We start from the raw sequence: 17331 nt of genomic DNA, 5'->3' as shown, positions 1-17331 counted from the left end.
GATATATACTCAGTAGTGTGATTGCTGGGTCGTATGGTAGTTCTATTTTTAGTTTTTTAAGGAACCTCCATACTGTTCTCCATAGTGGCTGTATCAATTTACATTCTCAACAACAGTGCAAGAGGGTTCCCTTTTCTCCACACCCTCTCCAGCATTTATTGTTTGTACATTTTTTATGATGGCCATTCTGACTGGTGTGAGATGATACCTCATTGTCATTTTGATTTGCATTTCTCTAATGATTAATGATGTTGAGCATTCTTTCATGTGTTTGTTGGCAATCTGTATATCTTCTTTGGAGAAATGTCTATTTAGGTCTTCTGCCCATTTGTGGATTGGGTTGTTTGTTTTTTTGATATTGAGCTGCATGAGCTGCTTGTAAATTTTGGAGATTAATCCTTTGTCAGTTGCTTCATTTGCAAATATTTTCTCCCATCCTGAGGGTTGTCTTTTCATCTTGTTTATGGTTTCCTTTGCACGGCAACTATTTCACCCTGAGGGGAGTGTAAATTGGTTAGGTCATTTTGGCAGTATATATTAAAAATAAAAATGTCTTTAGCTTATTCCACCAACCTCTTTTCTTTGCTTTTACTTTAGAAGAACACTTTTATACCTGCATATTGAGACATGTGAATATGGAAATATTATAGAATAGTTCAAAAAAATAATATTACTTTACATGTACTAATCTGGATACAACTCCAGAAAATATGCTGAATGAAAAAGCAAGTTAAAGAACATTATGTAGAGTATAATATTATCTGTATATAAAAAAGAAATATGTGAGACTAAACTATCTACAAAATTGGTTATAACTGTACAGTAGAAGTTCTGGAATAAAATACCAAAAAAATCAATAAAAGTAACTACTGCTCAGGTCAAACTAGGGCTGGGGGCAGTTGTCAAAGAAAATTTCTATCTGCAATGTTTAAAAGTTTGCAAAAGTAACATTTTTGCAAATGTTATTGAAGTTTTTCAAATTTTAAAAAGATTTTTTTGAGAGTTGCTTTTCACATAAAAAGAAAGACTATTTTTATTTTTGAAAACTATTGTTAAAGACACATAATTTCCCCCTTTTGTCTTGGCTGCTTGGGACCTTCAGAATAAATTTAGTGTACAATTAGATTTCACTTGCAGGAGGAAGTGGCATAGTCTAGACAGCAAGGAGCAACTCTATATACCAGGTTCTTTTCATCTCTAAGTCTATTTAATCTAAATAGCAAACCTGCCAACAAAGTGTGATTATTACTAATTTTATAGATCAATAAACTAAGAATTAGAAAGGTTATACAGTTTGCCCAAGATCCCATTTCTTGTTAGTGTGAGTATATAAGAGTAAAACATTGTTGTGGAATAAAGCTTCTAGCATATTGTACAGGCTTATGCTGTCAACAGAAAACTCTAGATTTCAGGAAATCAGGCTAATTTGTTGCTAGTCTCTCTTTCTCAAATGTTCTTGCTGTCCCTTGTCCATCGTCCTCAGTGATTACTCTTTTACTTTAATCCTTTGATTAAAAGCACATATGTTTGGAAAAGGTGTCCTCTTAAAGACAGCATTTTTTTTAATGTTGTGAACAGATCTAAGGTGATCTCCAGTGACCCTCGCCTCCTAGTGTCCATGCCTTTGTAGGATTCCCTTCCATTGATTTATGACTTTCTTCTCACCAAGAGAATACGGCAAGGATGAAAGGAAACTGCCATGATCACAATACCTTACCTGAGGCTCCATCTTGCTGGCTGATATGCTCTAGAGACTTTCCTTTCTGGTAGCCATGTTGGAGAATTCTACATGACAAGAAACAGAAAGTGGTCTAGGTGCTCGGGGAAGCCTCCCAGCAACAGCCAACAAAAAACTGAAGCTCTTAATCCTATAGCTACAAGGAAATTAATTCTATCAACCTGAGTGAGCTTAGAAGCAAATTCTTTCCCCAAAAAGAATGAAGCCTGGCCAACACACTGTTTGCAGCCTTGTGAAACCCTAAGCAGAGGACCTAGTGGAGCCTGATGCCCAGAAACTGTGAAGTAATAAATGTGTATTGTTTCAAGCTACTAGGTTTGTGGTAATTTGTTACACAGCAGTTGATAACTAATATAAACAATCAGGCATAAATTACCTTGAAGGAGTTTAAAATCTCCTGTGAATTCGGCTTAGTGATATTAAAGGACAGGAGAAAAGGGTATCTAGGAGTGTCGACAGAGCTGCCCCTAAGAGAGAGTGTAATATGTGTGGAAAGAAGAGATTGACTAAAGGTTTCTGATGATGATTCATGCTGGCTGCATGATTTTGTCCAAGACCATGTAGAGGATATTTATTGATTGGATATTCCAATTCTATATTTTTTAAATATGAATAAAAGCCTCCACAAAATGTTTTTTCTAGGCAAGCATTAAATCCCTATATTAGTTCAAGCCAAATGAGTCAAGATGGACGGCTAAAGGTTATTAGAAGCATTTGCTTTTGAGCCTCTTGTTAAGATACTACAAATCTGATGTGAGTTACAATTGCTAAGGGATACCATGGCCTATTGGTCAAAACTTTAGTTATTTTCTGGTATCACACTGACCCTGACCATTCTGTCCCTTCTAAGCTGATGTCTCTGCTCTGGGATAATTAACTGTCACTGTGGATTTTCAGAACTGCTTCATTGACTCTCTTTCTCAGTGATGACAGGGAAATTATAGTTCTCCTAAACATTCCTCTCTATCATGCCACAGCGTACTGCTACTGGTGAATTTTTCCATATCCTATTAAATGTCAGATAATCAACAGTCTCATCCTACCAAGCATCTTAAGGTTTAAACTCTCAGGTTTTATGGTTCTAGTTCTCTGCATAATTCCTTCAATTTTTAAGTAACACAAAAGTAATTATTCTTGCATCTGGTACAAGAAATGTTTGTGTCATTTGAATTTAGTAAATACATGAAGTGCAGATTGAATAATTCTTTCCTATATGAGTCTGCATCTATTAGCTTAATGGAGTGTCAGGAAGAAAGAACAGGGAATTTGGAGTAAGGCAGACCAGGAATCGAATATTGGTTCTGCCACTTGCTTTCTGGCTATGATCTCCTTAGACCTCAGTTTTCTCATGAATGATGATAATATCTAGCTTATACATTGTGAGTGAGGATCACATAAGGCATAAATATTAATAATGTAGGTGACTAGTTGTAGTTCAAATGAGGCCTTAGAGTAAAATAGAATGGGATTGAACAGAACTGAATGTCAGAAGATTCTGAAATCTCTGTCCTTTCCCTTCCTCTCTAAATCCTGAATTGAAATTCTCATAAAGAGTTAATCTTACTCGAAACATAATAACCATTATCCCCTTCTGGCTTCTATTTAAAATCCTATGTGATGCAGAGTAACTTCCTCCACATATTACATTTTTCTTTATCTCAAAGAGGCATCTGATAGAAAACAGAAGGATCTTTTATTTAACAAATAAAAATGTGCAACTTTACATTTTTTATGTGTATGTACTAGATGATGGGCGAACTCAAGGACTTGAAACATTATGATGATGGGGAGTGAGGAATCTGGAATAGTTTGAGATTATAGCTTAGCTGAAGTTGTTTTAAATCATAAAATGGAATATTAAAAAAAAGGAGAGAGAGAGGGAAGAAGGAAGGAAGGAAGGAAGGAAGGGAGGAAGGAAGGAAGGAGGAAGGTAGAAAGGAAGAAAAGGAGGGAGGGAGGGAGGAAGGAAAGAAGGAAGGAAGGAAGGTAGAAAGGAAATAAAGAAGGAAGAAAGAAAAAGAATAAAACCTTGGAAGGCAAATGTGACAAACACTCCTTTCTCTTTGGATGAAGGCTGTAGTTCCACATAGAATGTGGAATGCTGTCTAGTGGCTGGGTGGTGGGAGGGTGCATGGAATTAAAGGAGATAGTAGATCAAATGTGCAAGGGCTGATTCATAAAATCTCTGTTGGTTATCCTCCCTTGGGCCCCAGATCTATTCTCTGCCCTTCCTGCTCTTTCTGTGCACTGATGTCAACTGAGGTTGGTGTTTGTATGCTGCATGACCTGGGCTCCCCAATGCAATGCTTAATACATGCTGGTCCCTTTCTTCTCCTCTCCCTGGTCTAGTTTTTCCACTGTCAAGAAGTAGTACATTTTTTCCAATAAGTCAATAATGTCCTGTGAAAGGAGTCTTCGCTTAACAATGAGAACCCAAAATGTGTCCATGACTCACTTATTCACTAGCTTCCACATATGTGGTGTCACACACACATTTCAGGTTGAGTGAACATTTATTTTTGTGTATTAATAAATAGCCTGTCATTTTAGCTTTAATGAGCTCTGCTGTGTTTAATGAACGGAGGATCCAATCAGCCTCTTTCTAGGAAAATGTTAGCAGGATGTAACTTACCATATCTGGAGCCATATAGCAGCACAAAACATTCATAAAACCTTGTCATGCTGTGAAGTGCTTTGATACCACGTGAAGCTACATTCCGGTTGTTTTATTTTTTATTTTTTAAAATCTTTCAAGTATATCATATGAATGCCTCTTCAGATAATGAGAGATGATGCTTTAACACAAACATGCAGAGAGCCAGACAAACAGACTCATGCACACACATTCAGGGACATACAAATGCAATCAAATAAAGCCTGGAGGGAACTGTTACAATGTATCTTGGTGTCTGAGACATCATGTTAATTGTGTTGAGTGAGACCTGGGCAAAAACAAAGACAAAGAGGAGGTCATGCTCTATAACACTGAGCAGTTGAAATAACATTTTGTGTCTGATATGGGCCAGGCAGTTTCAAATATGTGTGATTTAGTTCTCCTGGAAACCCTCAAAAATAAGTATTATTTTGTGCTTTTCCAGAGAAGGGGACGAAATTCAGGGAAGCTAAATGATTTGGCCAACACCACACAGTGAACATATCACAGAGCTCATATCTGAATTCAAGTCCTCTGACTTGGTGCCCATTGCTTTTAATATAACACTCATCTGTCTGCTTCCAGAGCTTTTAATAACCACGCATCTACATCCTTAGGACTCAAAGTAGGCTTGGGGTTCATTCATTATCCTTGCTCTGATAGTGATGTCTTTGGAAGGCAGTAATTACATTACCTTCACTCACTGAGTCCTCATAACTCCTGTAATCAAGGAGAAGTTAGATGAAATATAATGAGAATGAAGAGGTTGCTTTAAAAACTGCCCAATGGGGAGGACAGGAAAGAAATTTGTCTTCAAGAAAATTACACAGGTTTATCCCCAAATATGATAGAAAGAACCAGAAGATCTAGACCGAAGTTGTCACTCCTTGTGGGCCACAGTGAGGCTCCCCAGAACATATACATGCAGAAAATATGACTGTAGCTAAAATTCAACTGCAAAACAAACAGAATCTATGAAAGTAAAAATATATAAATTTAATTTAAAGACCAAAAATGGCTTCTATAATTGAGACTTGGTGGCAACCTGCTTGTCTGTTGGGGATTAATCAGCCATGGAATGTTGAAAAAGGAGAGTCAGAGGGTATATTAGATCCCTGTGAACCTACTCAGGTTCCTTCAACTCTACCTACCCCTTGGACCACGTGGACCCTATCAGGGACTGACCATCCACTTGTCTAGGGAGTACTGGGCCCTCTTTTGTCCCTCAGCTGCACAGCTGTGATGACCTCCCTCAGGTCAGGGTTTCTGGCTCCCGCCGCCAGTTCCACATTTGGATGAAGCACACACTGCAGGATGTGGGATCCGGCATCCCAAATGGCCTCCAAAATGGCCAGATGGTAGAACTCAGTAATGCAGGAGATTCTTTCTGGGGAGAGCTTTGACTAAAGGGAAATAGACAGTGGGAAGAAACCAGGCAGACATATTCTCTCTTATTTCTCCTTCCCATGGCGTCTCAAGACATGGTTACTACAAATACACGCTCCAGGACGTACGCTGCCCTGCCATCAGATGGGTTCCCAAACCCCTGATCCTCTTACTGCTGTTCCCCCTCAGCCCATCTAACTATTGGAGGACTGTTGCTGTGGCCATGCTGACATGCCCCCCAGGACAGATGCTATCCTCCTGTGATGAGGCCCCACACACCTTACTTCTTCTGCATGCCTGCCTGGCAGCCTCAGTTTGTTTCTACCTTGGAGAGGTGTTTTCTGATGACTGTGGACCAAGTCTGGCTTGTGGAAGCCAGTGAACTTCTACACCATCCAATGGATTACAACCACATCTTTTCCAGAATCCCAGGCTTGGAGGGGGGTCTCCCTGCCAAGTGGCCTTTTTTTGGGTACTTTCCTTCAGCCATAGGGTATTCTTAATAGTTATCTCTATCTTTATAGTTACCCCTTTGGTATAGTTACTGATTCTCTATATTAAATTTTTTTCTGTTCAAATTACAGTGTAATTTCTATCTCCTGATTGGACCTTGGTTCACCAGGTAAATGGTGACCCAAAACCATGACCCAACATCATCATGGGACAAAAGGGGAATATAAACCTATTTGAACTTCCCTCTTTCAGGCTAAGTCTTAATACTCTCCTCTGTAAAATGGGAATAATAATGTACCTAATAATGTACCCAATAATGTACCTAATAATAATGTACCTAATGTAAGAATTAAGGGAGATGATATATACATAAGCTTTACAAATTTCAAAGTACTCTATTATATTCTGAGGAAAGCTCGATCTTTTAATGGAAATGAGACTCTTAACTCTTTACTCAGTTAACTCTTGCTTATCCTTCATGTCTCTTGTATATTTCACCATTCAGGAAACCTTTCTTCAGTCATCAGAATTGGTTTAGGTGCCCTAAGGGCTTATCCTTATAACACCACTGAGGACGTCTCTCTATTATAGTACTCAGTCTTCTGCACTGTAATTGCCTGTTTGATAAATTTTATAGAGGTCAGGGCATCTGTTCACTGTAGAGTCTCTAGCTTTTAATGTCCAATAGAGAAAAAGCATCTTATAAATATTTGTTGAATGAATAAAATACATATGACTGGGCAAATCAGTGTGTCACTGGGGGGAAAAAAGCTAGTTTAGAAGAATTAATGTAATTTTTCCAAGAGAAAAAAAAATTTAAATGTTATTTTAAACACTGAGAGTATTGTAAATGGTGGCATCAAAGTGCATGCCCTTTTGGCAAATTGTGGAGTAGTCCATTGTGCCCAGAGCTTATTGTACCTGGGAGGAAGTAGGGATGTTGGTGGGAAGTGATGTAAGAAAAATAAACTGAGGTCAGGCTAAATGCTGAGCTACTCAGCCTAGACTTAATTATCAGGCCTTGGAGAACAATCAAAGACTTAAACCTAGGCATGACATGAGAAAAAAAGGGGAATATGATCCACTTGGTAACTCTTGCAGTGCATAACAATTTTCTATGGAATAGGGAAAGAAAAGGGCTTTAAATGGAAAATGATTGATCTGCTTTTTTTGGCATATAATCCAAAGGGTTGCCATCCTTTTCTATGCACTAAATCAAGAAACCATAAGAAATAGTGACATCCTTCAAGACCTCAGGGACAGCCAAAAGAGAATAAAGTCATGACATGAATGAGCTGCACCTCAGTGCTAGAATCCTGGGATGAAATAGTCATAATTATATCAGACTCGCCCTGGAGATGCCTATGCATTTGGGTCTTGAGCAGTATTCAAACAGAATAAAATATGAGTGGTGTCATATGGAGCTGCAAAATCTAGTATCCCTGGGCCTCACAGAAACAGGATTTTAGGATTTTATTCATTTTCTTTAGAATGTTTTGTTATAATATAAATATTAACCAGATCTAGTCTTTTTTTGTTGTTGCTTGCCAGATACCATGAAAATGTACGGTACTTTGGCAACTGCTGAGCTCTGAGATGAACTGATGACAAACTTGCGTACGAGAGAGTCATTTGGAAATTTTAGTAGAGTCAAATTATCTCTCTTTAAGGCACTAATCTGCAATTTTTAAAATGAACTATTTTGAGATGTCCTATTTATGAGACCGGCAGAGTAAGTGTCTAAAAATTCCTACAGATTTCAATCTATTGAAATTTAATTTTGAGGGAGCCTATTTCATGGTCTCTTTGTATCACAGGAACAATCTACAAGATGGAAAGTGAACAGAATTGCTATGTTACATCTTGCTTTTCACCCTAAAATGTGACATTTAAAGCTAAAGGACTTTCAAGAATTTGTAATTAATGTTAAATTCTGGCATTGAGAAGAGGACATCTGTGCTTAATCAGAATTTTGGGGGGGGGTTTTGTTTGTTTGTTTTGTTTTTTGTGTGTGTGGTGCACAAGGAAAAAGCAGATCTTTGAACTTGTAAAAATGTTGATGTTATTACAGCAATAAATAGACAACAGGGTATGAATTACTAGCTCATTAATTCAGGCTTCTTGATTAAAGTCAATTTGATTCTACCATTATGACTTATCACATGCCTGAGGCACACATTAAAGAATCCAAATCACACATGTCTAGACTTGTTTTATTGTTTAATTATTTATAACTATTATGGCTTGATGTAACAAAGCACTCAATAAAATTTAATGGAAATTTTCTATTTTCATGATATAAAGTTTTCCTTCTTAAACTTAATCTGGGCAGCTACCTACTCTCTGCCACTCACCAAATTATAATCTCACAAACAAACTACACTAGTTAAGAAAAATGATGATACAACTTTTCACATGTATACACTCACTCAGAGTCTCAAAGCAATTTACAAACATTGATTATGTTTCAATGCATGCCCCTGGGTTACATAGCTGCTAATTTTTTTCATCTGTCAAATAGGATGTATGGAACTTGTTTAGACAACTTTTTTTATTCTCAATTTTTGCCCTTGGCTGCTTAGAGTCTGTAGTCCTGTGGAGTTAAAAGGAGTTAAGAAGAAGATCATGTTTACTAAGAGAGGGAAAATGTCTGGATACAATTATACAACTAGGATGAAGTGAATTTTTGAAAAAATATGAAAAAAATATAAAATGCTCTAATTCCAAGTCCTAGGGTAATCCTTTTCAAAATATCATGCTTTTAAAAAGTCTACCTAACTTTACACTTGCTATTTTTTCTTTCTTCTTCCCCCTCACTCCAATCCTCTATTAACTCAGTCTTTTAGACCCTTAGCAAAAAATTACACCAGAGTGAAATTTTCTCTCACTTCTGTCCCCTTAAGCAGATTAATGATTGTTTTTTTCCTACACCAACTATACCTGTATAACTTAGTTTATAGCACTTACCTTAAAGTACTGCATCTATGTTATATCAATGAATGTCCAGTCAGGAAAACAGAAATAGAAAGTGACTTAAATAAGGAATTGGAATTGGAAGAGCAAAAGGGAGAAACGGATTTCTCCAGAGATGGGAACTTTGCCACAGTTCCTACTGTAGCCCATAAACCTGCCCTGGCTGCTGGATTGAAGGAATCCTCACTGTCATTTCTACTACTACAGTTTGAGTCACTGTTGTTGATTCTACAGGGAGCATCACTGAGCAGGAACTGTCCCCGCTGATGTTTGTATCACCAATGACACTGAAGCCACTAATGATGCTGGAGCCCTTGGTTACCTGAAATCTCTTCCTGCTGCTGCTGCAGGAACCAGAAGCAGAGAACATATATTCTCTTTTTCCAAACTGGTAAAATACCGCCAGTGCCTCTTATTGGCATATCTCAACAAGAACACAATTAGCCAAAGGGACTTAGAGTTGTAGTTTTCATGCTTTCAGCTCAGCAACAGAATGGTGAATATAGAACAAGTCCAAGTCTAAGAGCCAACAGACAAATCACGGACATTTGTTTGCATTTGGACACAGGATGATTCTTGCTGCTTCTTGCTAATACAATATAAGAGGGCAAGTCAAGAGAAGAACTATAACAATAATTTAGCAAGAGATTTTTGTGACTTGAAAGTAGTGGAGATGGTGATGCCAACAGTGTCAGGCATGAGTGAAATTGCAGCTTGCCCTCCATCTCCTATTGCTGATGATCCTTCAACTCTACCATCTCCCACCTCCTCTCCCTCCTCCAGTCAGTAACTCTTTTTGACTGTTCACTCAATGCCAGTCCCTGTATGCCAGCTGTTGTACTGTACTGTACTACTGTACTTTTTAAGGTACTGCACTGTAAGATTAAAATTGCTTACTTTTGTGTTTGTTTTTTATGTATTATTTGTGTGAAAAGTATTATAAACCTATTACAGTACAGTACCATATAGCCAATTGTGTTAGTTGAGTACCTAGGCTAACTTTGTTGGACTTATGAACAAATTGGACTTATGAACGTGCTCTCGAAATGGAACCTGTTTGTATGTAGGGGACTTACTGTATCTGTAGCTAAAGAAAGTTTAGGGAGTATATCTTTTCTTTCTAATTATTATTACCTACTGTACCCAGGACCTAAGACAGAGAATAATAGTGAGTTTTACTTAAGACAGTGTAGGTGACTAGGAAATGGAGATCCTAGAACCAGGGCAACATATTGCTTTTAAAATATAAAAAGAGAAACTTCCCACTTAATTAAATCATGGGAAGTTTACTTGTTTTACGAGCATCTTGAATGATTACAATGCACACACCAGCTCTTCTGTTTAAACATGGCTTATTCAGCCTGCGATTGGTATTGCAGAAACTCAGGTTGGTATCTTGTACTGACAGAATGTCAAGCAAGTTTGACAGCCAACTGCAATTTCCAAGGGAACTTCTTCACCTACGTCCTAGAGCAGGATTATAAAAAGTGTGACTAAAACCTAAATTGAGTATAGTCACTTTTACTCTCTGATGTAGGTATCTAGTGTGAGAATTGCACCTCATCATTGCAACCTCCCACATAGAGTGACTTAGGTGGGAGGAAGGAAGGATTGATGAATTTTTCAAAGCCTTTGACAGCTCCTCAGACCTACCAAAAAGGAAATCTGGATATATGGCTTTTATTTTTGCAGAGTACATTACAGAATCTTTGGATATGCAAAGGTAGGTAGAATAATGGATGGAAAGCAAAATTATTCTGCAGATTTGTAGTGAAAATTGTGTTATGAGGATGGACAGTGAGAATATGACCAATTAAGTGGCCATTGAGAAATTCTGTACTGTGGGGTGATTAAAGAACTCTTTTTAATAGCTATTGCTAATATTTTAAGCAATACACTTTCCTGTGATGTAAACCCTTCCAATCACACAAAATCTTCAGTAAACTTTGCTGCTCATAAGTGTTTTACTGAAGAGTATTTTTGGAAAATTAAAGAAAAAATGGCTGAGTGTTCCATCTGGGTTGGTACAGAACAGACAGAAGAGAATGGCTGCTGGAGGTGATAGGTGAGTGAAATCAATCATCAGAGAGAGTGGAAAATCAGGCCATGAAAACTAAGCCCTTGGTAATTTACAGAAATGTTGCTGTCCAGAACAACAATATTGATTAAAGTACAAAGAACAGGGTGATAAGAGTTGACATCTGGATATAGACAATAATCCTAAAGTCGTGCGTGCGTGTGTGTGTGTGTGTGTGTGTGTGTGTGTGTGTGTGTGTGTGGTTTATATGTGTCGACTGTGCTTGGGGGTTTGGAGTTGGGAATAAGATAAAGTGATCTTTCCCCAGCATAATATGGACCGTCATAATTGTGTGATGTCTGACCTGGGAGTTAGGATAACAGGTTTTAAGTCTCAGTTAGTTAATTAACTGAATGAGTTATTCTTTTAAGTCTTTCCCTGCAGGGGGTATATGTTTCCTCAATTGAATAATCATGAAATTGGAGCTTGTTAAGTGATATATAAGAATTTATGTAAGTCAAATCCTATGACTTACAATTTAAGCTATTTTGGTACAAGTGCTTCCCCTGAGAAAATATATAACGTAGTTAAATCAATCATTTTCATTTTAGTTATGAAAGTATTTTTTTAAATTCTGAGGCATTACATAAATGTAAAGGTTACTATGGTTTTACTGGTTAATCAACTGCTCCCACCTCACAGAATCCCTCCTTAGAATAATGTTGGGAAGAAAAACACAACAGAACAAAATAGTTGGTCCAATTGGGCTGTGATAAGAAAAATACCATAGACTGGATGGCTTAAACAACAAACATTTATTTCTCACATTCTGGAGGCTAGGAAATCCATCAAAGTGCCAGCAGATTCAGTGTCTGGTGAGAATGGCTTTATGGCTCATAAATGGCCATCTTCTTGCTGTATCCTCACATGGAGGAAGGGGCAGGGACTCTCTAGGGTCTCTTTTATAAGGCCATTAATCACATTAATGAAGGCTCCACCCTCATGACCTAATAACCTCCCAGAGGCCCCATCTCCTAATACCACTGCACTGGAAGATAAGTTTCAACATGTGAATTTTGGAGAGACACAAACCCTCAGCCTATAGCAATTTCTGACACCCTAGCTGGATACAAGTCTAACTGCCAGAGCTCATACGGCGTAAGTGTGATTATTTTGAGATTCTATCAATTAGAGTCAAGAGGCTTGGCCGAGGACTCAAAAGACCCATTCTGACTACTAACTTAGTCATTAACAAACTCTGAGACCTTAAGCAAGTTTTTCTTAAACTTTCTAAGGCTTGGTTATCTGATCCATAGAAGAAGTTAGAAAATATCTGCACTGCTGACTCACAAGTTTATAGTGACTTTAAAAGTTAGAATGTGAACTTGAAAGCACTTTGTAAACTAGAAAGTACTACATAAATGTAAGAAATTATTATAATATTTCTGTGTTAATTGCTGACTTATTTCCCTCTAACTATTGCTTACTCTATTGATTGGTGATATAGAAATACTGCTAAATATGAAGATGGCTTAGAACAAGATGGGTATATCTGTTTGTAAATGAGATTTATAGCATTCTTTGATTTCATAATGCTAATAAGTACAGCCCTTGACAGTTGTGGTTTTCCTCGTGGCTTCTTTATATGGATTGACTGACTCTTTTATGAAGATTTATGTCTGTGTGAGCAAGCTCCCTGTGCCACAATCATAGTTTCCATAAATCCCCAGTGTATTCACTGTGACAGTAGCCACAACTCCTGCGTCCTTAAGAGACAACAGAGGGATGTCTTAGATGCCATGTTTCCTGTGGTTGGTGAAGATTTCAGAGTTTGGCTGTGTTTGCAGGGAAGGCAGAGTTTTTGGGGAAAAACTGAATGCACTAAATTAAAGTCAATCCCAGTGCATATGCTGATAAAAGCCAAATGGTCCTTCATGATGATTCCTTGCACAGTTGGGACCTGAAAAAGTCAGAGGGATGTCTGCTGCTTCCTCTCCTTCCCTATGACTTAGAATCCTGGATGCCAAATTAAAGAATAAAAGTCACTCAGCTTTTGCTGTAAGAACAAGGTTTGGACCCAACAGCAAGCATTGCACCAAGAAAACCATTTCAATGTGTGGTGATATAAAGGGTAAATCAATTAAATTCTCAAACTTGGGCCAGTGCTTTGGAAAAAAACACAAGTGGGCCCTTTGACTTTTATGTCTGACAGGTTAACCCAGGGAGTAACTGTAACATCATATTCCTTAAAAATAACTCAATTATTTAGGGAATACATTCCAAAGTCTTTGACAGTGTGGGCTCAGCCAACCTTTCCAGTTTAATTTTAAGCCGATCACTTCACATAACCTGTAAACTGGCAATGTCTAATTACTTCATACTTTATAAAACCTATCATTCCATTTCTTGCCTCCATTCCTTTTTCCACATGCTATTCCCTCTACCTGAAATATGTTTCCTTCTTGTCTTCCTTGAAAGTTCTTATTTATCTTTTAACATTCAGATTAAATATTTATTAAGCAACTTTGCTACACACACACACACACAAACCCCCCAAATTCAGGGGTTTCCAATGATAAGCATTTGTTCTCATGTTCACAGGTCTATAGTTCAAGTGATCCAGACTGGACTTAGTTTAGCATCTCTGCTTCAGGCTGTCTGCCAGCTGGACTTGGTTCTGGACTGCCAATTTGCTCTGAAACCCCAGCTGAAGTGACAGCATCTCTCCAGGGTATATTCTTCTGGAGTGTAATGGCAAGCTCAAATCTGCGGGCAAGTTTTACACTTCTGCTAGTCTTATGTCCACTAACGTTCCCATGCCTGAAGTAAATAACATGGCCAATTTCAACGTTAAGGAGTAGTGAGTACACTCCACCCATCATGAGGTATTCATAGTGTATATATATTATTTTATCATAGTGAACTCTGATTGGGTACAATTATTCAATTTAGCATAAATGTGAAGCTCTTCTTAGGCAGACTCAGAAATCTCCTCTTCAGTGTTCTCTAAATACATTTTATAACTGATCACACTGAATTGTTCTTACTTAATAACATTTGTTTCTTCCAAATATGTGGAAAAATGTAAAGAGTTTTTGAATTATTTTTTTAGCATATAACACTGTATTTTGGTACAATAGAAGATCAATAAATGTTTGTTGGAGTAGGTGAATGAATGATCTATATCACAAGCTGTTATATGAATCCTCTCTATAGAATCTTTCTATTGGTTTCAAACAGATTTCATGCTTTCTAGGAAATACAGGAGAAACCAAATGTGAAAATTTCATATTATACTAGTTTTCTCTTTATTAAGGACGTCTCCGACATCACAAGAAACAATTAAGTCCATGCACAGGGTATAGGATCATTTCATATGTGACTATATGACATCAATTTTCAAACTCACACTTCAGTATTTTAACTGAGCCATAAGTTATTTTATTGCTTTAGTCCACTAGGTATGTGGTTCTGGCTGTAAGTGTAATAGTTTGCAAGATTAATATTTACCCATACACTTCACATCTGAGCTCATAAAATATAATATTCACTGGTTGGTTTTAAGCCAATGAGAAATGCTAGCATGAAATGAGAATATTCTTTCTATGGCAATTTAAAGCAAATTAACAGTGACAGTGATGCCATTTTGGTTGGCAAAACACTTTTTCATCCTTTTTGTCAATGACTTTCTAAAATTTTCAAGTTTAAACTGATTTTGAGTCTTTTATAGGGGGAAGGAGGTGAATAAATACATTTTTCATCCTTTTATTTTCAACTTCAGTGGAAGTATAAAAGAAACACTTGTATTCAAAAGCCCAACTTTTACAAAACTACCAATGAAAAATGACAGATAGTATATTATATCTATATTAAAGCTAGAACTACTTACATTCAGTAAAGCAAGGAAACCAATTTACAATGGAAACCTACTCCTAATCCCTTTCAAGGAAGAATCTTGGAATAAAAGATTCCAATTCATAGTTTTCTAATAAGATTAGAAAAAACTAAAAATCTAAACAGCTGCCATATTAATTAATCCAATTGGGGGAATTACTGTTAAATATAGGTTTTGTGAAAGAACATGTCTGATATAATTTTAAAGTACCAAGTGATCTTAATTCAGATTTTTCTTAAAAGAACAGGGGTTTACTTTCTGAATAAGATATTTTTATTTTCCCCCTATACTTCCCTCTTTAACTTTACTCGCTCTTCCCCATGCATCCTGCAACCCATATATACTGCATTCTCACCCATCCAAACCAAAACTATACCAAGTTATTTGCTGGTCTAGAAACATGTCTCCATGCTTTTACAAATGAGGTGGGTTTTTTGTTTGTTTTTGCTTTGCCTGAAAACCTATTCCCCACTCCTGCACTAATGCCTCCAACCACAATTCCAACTTCTCTGAGTAGATTAAGGCACTCTGCTTTCTGCTCCCATTGACCTTTGTCTATTGTACTTTCAGCACAGCAATTATGGCAATTATGGGACCGCATCTGCATGCCTGTCACCCTTATGCCTTGCCCAATGCCTATCATATACAAGCACTGAATAAAATTTTTGAATAAATAAAGATTAGAAAGACAAACTATGTTATTCTTAGGATGAATTTCATACTCTTTTAGGGTTGCAATACTCTTTTAGGGCCTAAAAAGAAAAACCTGTGATGTCGGCCAACTGTTTTTTCTCCTAATTCTCTCTCAGTGCTCTTCAGAATGGTGAATTTTCTCTTCCTATTTACCAACTTTAAAAATAAGATCTGTGTGGAAGCCTTTGCTTGTCTTAGTTAAGCATGGTGAGAGTCTCAGTAATTAGTGCTTGTAAAACACTGTAAGGGTCTCAGATGAATTAAAGTGTGAAATCTTATTACAAGCAGTATATTGCTGGAGTAACAAACAGACATGGCAAATTATGCCATTTCCTAGTCTCTATTGCTTTTAAGGAACAACACAATTCATAATGATCCACAAGTATTGACTCGCTTGCCTCCTGTAATCTTTACTCACAAGATTAGCTCTCCTCCCTGCACTTGGTTGCCTGGTGGGGCTGTAGGAAAGTTTCTTCTTCTAAATGATATTTTATTTGGCAGCCTCAGATGTTCATGTCTGTAGAAAAAGCTTTCTGCACAAACACAAAGAAATTATTGTGCCCTGCAGAGACAAAATAGTTTAAAATGATACAGAATCTCTCTAATTATCGTCAGTGAGTACTTGTGGGTTCACAGCAGCAATAGCTATTTTAGGCTACCTCCTCACCTCCAGAGTGAGGGGGTCTGGTAATTTTTGCTTCCAGTAAGCAATTTGCCATATTAAAACTACACACCATCCAAACACTCTGTAAGACAGCAACAGAAAAATTAGCTCTGAACTGAGCTTTGCTGTTAGATTGGGCTGGGAGGTAGGTGGATACAGGAATGTGGAGCAAATCAACTTGACTTTGCACACCAACCAACACAAATGCTGAAGCTTTAGCTATATAAAGATTTAATTTGTATCTCATGCTGTGGAAGTAAAAAGAAAAAAAGATATCTCTAAAACTCAGCAATAATGGGTAAATTAATTTAGTAATTACTGTCAAGCACATCAAGCTTGTAATGATTAATAGTCATAAAGACTTGTATTTCCCTTTGCACAAGTAACCACCTATGTCAACAAATTTGGTAACAGCTATATTATCAAAGAGTGAAGTTTCTTGGATTTCATCTGCTTTTTTTTTGACTCCCAGTAGTCATAATTAATATAATAAAATCCCCATTATAAAATCATTAGTGTAAATGTGAATAAGGTCTTGCATCGTTAATGCCCCCACCAGGTCCTTAATCACTTGAAGTGTCATGCTGCATTAACTACAACATCGATTACATAATGATAAAAACATGCAATGCAAAAAATATTAAAGTGGTATTTTCAAGTTGTTATCTAGAGCAGAAGGGGTTTAAAAATTAATTTCTTTTTGGAACTCTGAACACTTTAGAGGCTAAAGACCTCATTAATTTACCAGCAAAAGCCTTGGGTCCCCAAAAGACCTTTGGCCTTTTCTCATTTTCCTAGCTGTATCCCTCATACCTTATCCATTCCTTCTTCTTTCTTTTTTAGAAGTTTTTCTCATTGA

The sequence above is a fragment of the Eschrichtius robustus genome, chromosome 20, assembly GCF_028021215.1.
Source record: "Eschrichtius robustus isolate mEscRob2 chromosome 20, mEscRob2.pri, whole genome shotgun sequence".
Taxonomy (NCBI): Eukaryota; Metazoa; Chordata; class Mammalia; order Artiodactyla; family Eschrichtiidae; genus Eschrichtius; species Eschrichtius robustus.
Note: the sequence above shows the minus strand (reverse complement) of the source record.